The following is a 7,089-nucleotide window of genomic DNA, read 5'->3' as shown; positions in this document are numbered from 1 at the left end:
CTGGCCTCGTTTAACCAAGACGCGCCTGGACATTGGAATACTCCTTGGATTTGATAGTTTTTTAGGCAACAAGCCCTCAGTTTGCTCTTCCTTTGGTGAATCATTTTCCAATTGACGGCTTACAAATAAGAAAGGCCTTGAAAAATACCAAGTACATTAGAACTTTATGGCTACTGATGCCTAAAACGAGTATAGAAGAGAGCAAATAAATGTCGTGAAAAGATGCTTAGTTAGTAGTTGAAGGAAGTCCAAGGGCAACCCATATTTCAAAGAGCATTAATCAAAATATATGGCACGAAGATCAACAGCATAAATATAAACAGTTTACACATGGTATATTATGTGAATGTCCAAGTCAGCAAACCAATATTAAAGACTAATCTATTAGAAACATGAAGTCACTAAGATCTGAAATTTGAAAATTCAAAAGGCTTTCAAGACCATTATCTTAGATATTATATTTAATTTCTAAATTTTAGGGGGTTTCTTGAAATTTATACTGACATGCATAATATCCCTGTAAGAAAAAAGATCATAGGACTTCAAATTAGAGTATCCTCCTTGCTGCTGTCATAAAGGTTGATAAGCTTGCAGAATTTTTTAAAGAAACAACTGTGAGAAGATGAGAAATAGGGTAAACCAGCAAAGCAGCCAAGGTAATAGTGGTGTATAAGAACATAACTATGCTATACGTAGTGTACAATTGTGGATGATTCTTTTACGTTGAAATATTTCTATGATTCTAACTAATCTATATGGTTAATTAGGCCCATGAAGTAAATTTAATACAACAATTAGATTGTGGGGCGTTGCCGAGAGCTTGAAATATGAAACATAACGCAACAATGATGACAGATACAAACAACTTTGCGAGCGTGAGACATACTAGTTGATATTGCTTCATCCTTGCTTCAAATCTGGACGTCCTGCACTGCGGGCCAGCCTCCTTTCACTGTCGCCCATTCCTCCCTTTGCAGCATAGAAAACAAGGAATCAAGACAAAATAATTACAAGTTGTTTAAGTAGCGCTGCGGTGATGTCATCAAATTTCCCGAGCAGAAAATCAGTGTAGGTCTAGGTTTATATGAGCGGCTCATCCAACTTGACCTCGACCTTCCTTTCTCTCCAGCATCGTAATCGTCTCTGAGACGAGTGAGGCATCACCATTCTTAGCTTCCTGCACAAGAGAAAGAGTTTTAGTGATCGCCTCAAAAAGAAAACACTATTCAACATGAAAATATCAAAAAATAAAGAAGAAGGAAGAAAATGTAAATCCTAATTTAAGGGAATATGAAAAGGCGGTAATGGATGAACCCTAAAACCGTTAAAGTAGAACTTCGGACAGAAATGTACAGCATTTTCTTCTAAAGGAGCAATCTTTACAAATTTGAAAATTACTTCCAAAGAAAATGAAAAGCATAAACGAAAAGTTCCCAAAAATATAAGAAAACAGGAAACTTCTACCGTTATTTTTCTACCCTAAGATCTTCGTTCGCCAAAAGTATCCTTATTTGGAAAGAAAACAAGAACCCTAGAAAGAAATTTACCTCAAAATCCAGCGATCAGCTCCAATCTCAGGCTGGATGTTGAAATTGCTCGATCAAAGACCTGAATACGAACAGGAGAGAAGTGCGAACCAGAACCAAACCCTAATTCGTAGCCTCCACAATTTCGAAAAGCACAATAAGATCCATGTTAGAGCTCTGATCATCTTCTGGCAATCAAGAGGAAACACAAAATCAGAATCAAGCAAAAACAAGGAATTAAGATATGTGGTTAAGGAGACGAACATATTAATGGAAAGTAATACCTAAACTTTTTGGCACGCAGTCGCAAATCTCGAACCCTAAACCTAGAGATGCCTCGAAATGAAATTGAGTTTCTTTTTTATTCTGAAATGAGAGTAAGCGGGAGACTACCACATCACATGCTTTAATTATAGAAGATGGCTTCTAGCGTCGGGACGACGCGACGCGGAGAAAAGAGTACGCGTAAAAGATATTTTGGAAAATATAATATTTGGGACCAAAGCTGCCTAAGCTTTTTTGGGCCGGATAAGTATGCTTGGGGTGTATAATGGGTTTGTCTTCAAAATGTTTCGATTTATTAGGCTCTATTTGGATATCATAGTATTTTACTTGTTTTCATAGTATTTTTGTCAAAAACAAAACACCATACATTTAAAAATGAGAATCATAAACTCTTGGATCAATTTTTACGTGCTTTTGCCTAGTCAATTTGGTATGGATCCCTAACTTTCTGGCTTTCAATAAGAAAATCAACAACAGATCTGGTTTAATTAACATGGTTGTTCAGATATATGCAGAAAAAGTAGAGCGGTATTATACAACAGACTGGGGGGGAGGGGGGGATCTCTAAGATAGACAATTGTCATCAATATGACTGCTTGACACCCTCCGCAATGACAAAGAAATTACCTATATTCAATATTGATAGGCCACCTTCGTAGGTTCGGGAGCTTGAATGGAGCCCTCTATAACCCAAGACGGCGCCTCCCATAGCAGTGAAGTTTGAAGGGTTGGTCTGAAAAAAAGTTTGAAGGGCAAGCAAGCAACCCCTACAAGAAGTAATGCCTTCAGAAAAACACTCACAGTGACCTGTATATCACAGAAAAATTAAATTGCTGATACAATATCACAAGCAAAAAGATCATGCCGCTTTGTCACATGCTGTCTTAAGATGATATCAAGCACTTACAGCGATTCCTAAATGTTTTCAGTAAAATGACCTTTTAAAGCCATTGCAATTGACTGCATTGGAGACACTTTAGCAAAATTCAGCTCAACTTTAAAGGACTTTGTCTGGTAGGGACGCCTCAACTGCTTACGGTGAATCTGGCCGGGCTGTCATTTCCGCCTGGGCTTCCACTGCCAGAAGTTCTACGGAAAAAAGGAAAGCAGAGAAGAAACACAATATAAGCACATAGAATAGTAGTAATTAAGTACAGAAACTATGAACGCCACAAAAAAGCAAAAAAGCACCTATTCTGTGATGCATTACAAAAAAAAACTCTTTTCCCCGTCATATGCAAAATCCTTGTTACCAATCTCACTGTCAAACGTTTGGTGTAGTTTGTCGATAACTGTTGTGTGAACCCCTTACCATCCACAGGCCGATCATCTTCATACTTCAGTTAAACCTGCATATATCAACAGGATAAGGTAGTCAAATATCATTTCAATTAAGTAGACAAAGAAAGGAGAGTCAAGTTTGTACAGGAAAAATAGAAGTGCAAAGCACAGGGCATACACTGCATAAATAGAAGTACTCATCAACATTCCGAATGAAACTTCCAAATGATTATTAGAAGTGGTGTAGGCTGGCCTCGTTTAGCCAAGACGCGCTCATCAACATTCCGAATGAAACTTTCAAATGATTATTAGAAGTGGTATAGCCTGGCCTCGTTTAGCCAAGACGCGCCTGGACATTGGAATACTCCTTGGATTTGATAGTTTTTTAGGCAGCAAGCCCTCAGTTTGCTCTTCCTTTGGGGAATCATTTTCCAATTGACGGCTTACAAATAAGAAAGGCCTTGAAAAATACCAAGTACATTAGAACTTTATGGCTACTGATGCCTAAAACGAGTATAGAAGAGAGCAAATAAATGTCGTGAAAAGATGCTTAGTTAGTAGTTGAAGGTAGTCCAAGGGCAACCCATATTTCAAAGAGCATTAATCAAAATATATGGCACGAAGATCAACAGCATAAATATAAACAGTTTACACATGGTATATTATGTGAATGTCCAAGTCAGCAAACCAATATTAAAGACTAATCTATTAGAAACATGAAGTCATTAAGATCTGAAATTTGAAAATTCAAAAGGCTTTCAAGACCATTATCTTAGATATTTATATTTAATTTCTAAATTTTAGGGGGTTTCTTGAAATTTATACTGACATGCATAATATCCCTGTAAGAAAAAAGATCATAGGACTTCAAATTAGAGTATCCTCCTTGCTGCTGTCATAAAGGTTGATAAGCTTGCAGAATTTTTTAAAGAAACAACTGTGAGAAGATGAGAAATAGGGTAAACCAGCAAAGCAGCCAAGGTAATAGTGGTGTATAAGAACATGACTATTCTATACGTAGTGTACAATTGTGGATGATTCTTTTACGTTGAAATATTTCTATGATTCAAACTAATCTATATGGTTAATTAGGCCCATGAAGTAAATTTAATACAACAATTAGATTGTGGTGCGTTGCCGAGAGCTTGAAATCTGAAACATAAAGCAACAATGATGACAGATACAAACAACTTTGCGAGCGTGAGACATACTAGTTGATATTGCTTCATCCTTGCTTCAAATCTGGACGTCCTGCACTGCGGGCCAGCCTCCTTTCACTGTCGCCCATTCCTCCCTTTGCAGCATAGAAAACAAGGAATCAAGACAAAATAATTACAAGTTGTTTAAGTAGCGCTGCGGTGATGTCATCAAATTTCCCGAGCAGAAAATCAGCGTAGGTCTAGGTTTATATGAGCGGCTCATCCAACTTGACCTCGACCTTCCTTTCTCTCCAGCATCGTAATCGTCTCTGAGACGAGCGAGGCATCACCATTCTTAGCTTCCTGCACAAGAGAAAGAGTTTTAGTGATCGCCTCAAAAAGAAAACACTATTCAACATGAAAATATCAAAAAATAAAGAAGAAGGAAGAAAATGTAAATCCTAATTTAAGGGAATATGAAAAGGCGGTAATGGATGAACCCTAAAACCGTTAAAGTAGAACTTCGGACAGAAATGTACAGCATTTTCTTCTAAAGGAGCAATCTTTACAAATTTGAAAATTACTTCCAAAGAAAATGAAAAGCATAAACGAAAAGTTCCCAAAAATATAAGAAAACAGGAAACTTCTACCGTTATTTTTCTACCCTAAGATCTTCGTTCGCCAAAAGTATCCTTATTTGGAAAGAAAACAAGAACCCTAGAAAGAAATTTACCTCAAAATCCAGCGATCAGCTCCAATCTCAGGCTGGATGTTGAAATTGCTCGATCAAAGACCTGAATACGAACAGGAGAGAAGTGCGAACCAGAACCAAACCCTAATTCGTAGCCTCCACAATTTCGAAAAGCACAATAAGATCCATGTTAGAGCTCTGATCATCTTCTGGCAATCAAGAGGAAACACAAAAGCAGAATCAAGCAAAAACATGGAACTAAGATAAGCAGCTAAGGAGACGAACAAATTAATGGAAAGTAATACCTAAACTTTTTGGCACGCAGTCGCAAATCTCGAACCCTAAACCTAGAGATGCCTCGAAATGAAATTGAGTTTTCTTTTTTATTCTGAAATGAGAGTAAGCGGGACGTGCTTTATAGAAGATGGCTTCTAGCGTCGGGACGACGCGACGCGGAGAAAAGAGTACGCGTAAAAGAGATTTTTAAAAATATAATATTTTGGACCAAAGTGGCCAAGGATTGGGATCCTCTCCTAATGAGAGGCTTCCTAAGATTTCCTAATGAGATTTTAGCATTTGATTTATCAATCAAAGGTCATGCTCTCCTCATGAGGAAAAGTAGGAGGGGGAGGAGAATAAGATCTTGGCCTTTGATTGATAAATCAAAGGTCAATAACTCTTTATTAGGAGATATCAGGAGCACTATTTATTAGGAGATGATCCCAATACATCGGCCAAAGCTTTTTAGGGCCGGATAAGTATGCTTGGGGTGTATAATGGGTTTGTCATCAAAATGTTTCGATTTATTAGTTTTTGAAGTATTTCACTGTTTTACCACCCAAAGAGGACCTAGTTAAGTTGATAAAGTGTCCGAGGAGCTTCCACATGAATTGGACAAATTTTATTTTGGATTATTTTTTGAAATTTATTTAGCATTTTCAATCTATTTTGTGCTTGTTTATTTTCGATATAGTTTCAGCCACCTGGTAGAAAATGGGTCAAAATTGATAAATAAATGCAAAAAACTACGCGACATTGAGAATCTCATGTAGTTTAGCAGAAAATTAGACTACATGGGTTTTCCAATCCCGTGTAGTTTAGAATTAGGCTACTTTTCACGGAATTCACAATCCTATGAAGTTTATAATGAATAAACTACATGGGATTTGACAATCCTGTGTAGTTGGCTACCTGGTTAGCACATTGCCATATAAGTTATATGTCCTACCGAGGGTATTGGTTCGAATCTCAGCCATGTAGTATTGGTTATCATGAGATTCGAACTCAAAACCACTTGAATAATTAAAGTTTATCTTTTTTGGGGGTTAGCCACAAATATTCAACACTATCAAGTAAGAAAATTTATAGAATAACGTTGAACTTTCCTATATAGCGGGACTCGGAGAAGACAAGAAGTGTTGGGACAGCCCTAACAGGACTTAGGACTACTTTAAAAAGAGAAGGCCATGGGTTCAAAGGTGATTTCTACTAGCATTTCCTCCGAGACCCACATAACTTGATTTAGTTTTGTGGGTTGCGTTTATACTGCAGAGATGTTTGCAAATAAGGGTGGAAACAAACCAAATAATTAATAAATAGTTAGGTAATTGTTTGACTAACTATTGTTTATGTTCCATTAGGTTGTTCGTTTAACACTAAACAAATAATGCTATGTATTTGGGTTCATTAACAGATAGACTTTAATCAAATATATATTATTTGTTTGCTCATCAAATATTCATTTAAAAAACGTGGTCGCTTATAAATATATATTATTACACAAATCCACTTATATTTTTACTTAAGTTTTACCTACTAATTTGGAGGGAATTAAAGAATATTCAATCAAGAAGCAAGAATATGTTCCTAGTTTGGATCTCAGACTCTCTAACACTATCTCAGACTCTCTAACACTATCTCCTGTCCTACATGTTCCTAGATTGCACTCTTATTTCTATCAGTAAATTAACGAAGGACCTCCATTGTGTGACTAAATTTTCTTCAAATCTGTGTGTTTTTCAAGCATTGGACTCAGGGAGGATGATTGATAGTGCTAAGTTATGTTTAGGACTCTATCTACTCAAAGACCATGTGTTTTTCAGGCATTGGACTCAGGGAGGATGATTGGTAGTGCTAAGTTATGTTCAGGACTCTATCTACTCAAAGA

At 36.9% G+C, this 7,089-nt stretch overlaps 1 long non-coding RNA gene across 4 annotated transcripts; it reads right to left on the bottom strand.

The window, feature by feature from the left end:
- Positions 1 to 5,343, bottom strand: LOC109832837. 4 transcript variants are annotated; one of them, XR_002244998.1, is made up of 10 exons: positions 5,228 to 5,343; positions 4,965 to 5,078; positions 4,304 to 4,594; positions 3,271 to 3,552; positions 3,003 to 3,160; positions 2,719 to 2,900; positions 2,439 to 2,618; positions 1,548 to 1,714; positions 887 to 1,177; positions 1 to 136 (listed from the first exon to the last, which is right to left on the bottom strand). It is a non-coding gene; the product is annotated as an uncharacterized LOC109832837 (long non-coding RNA). The 4 variants fall into 4 exon arrangements; XR_002244995.1 differs by having other exon boundaries at positions 4,965 to 5,131; positions 5,228 to 5,342; XR_002244996.1 differs by having other exon boundaries at positions 1,548 to 1,711; positions 4,965 to 5,131; positions 5,228 to 5,342.

This window comes from Asparagus officinalis, chromosome 3 (assembly GCF_001876935.1).
Source record: "Asparagus officinalis chromosome 3, Aspof.V1, whole genome shotgun sequence".
Classification (NCBI taxonomy): domain Eukaryota; kingdom Viridiplantae; phylum Streptophyta; class Magnoliopsida; order Asparagales; family Asparagaceae; genus Asparagus; species Asparagus officinalis.
This window is presented reverse-complemented; position numbering and strand designations above follow the sequence as displayed.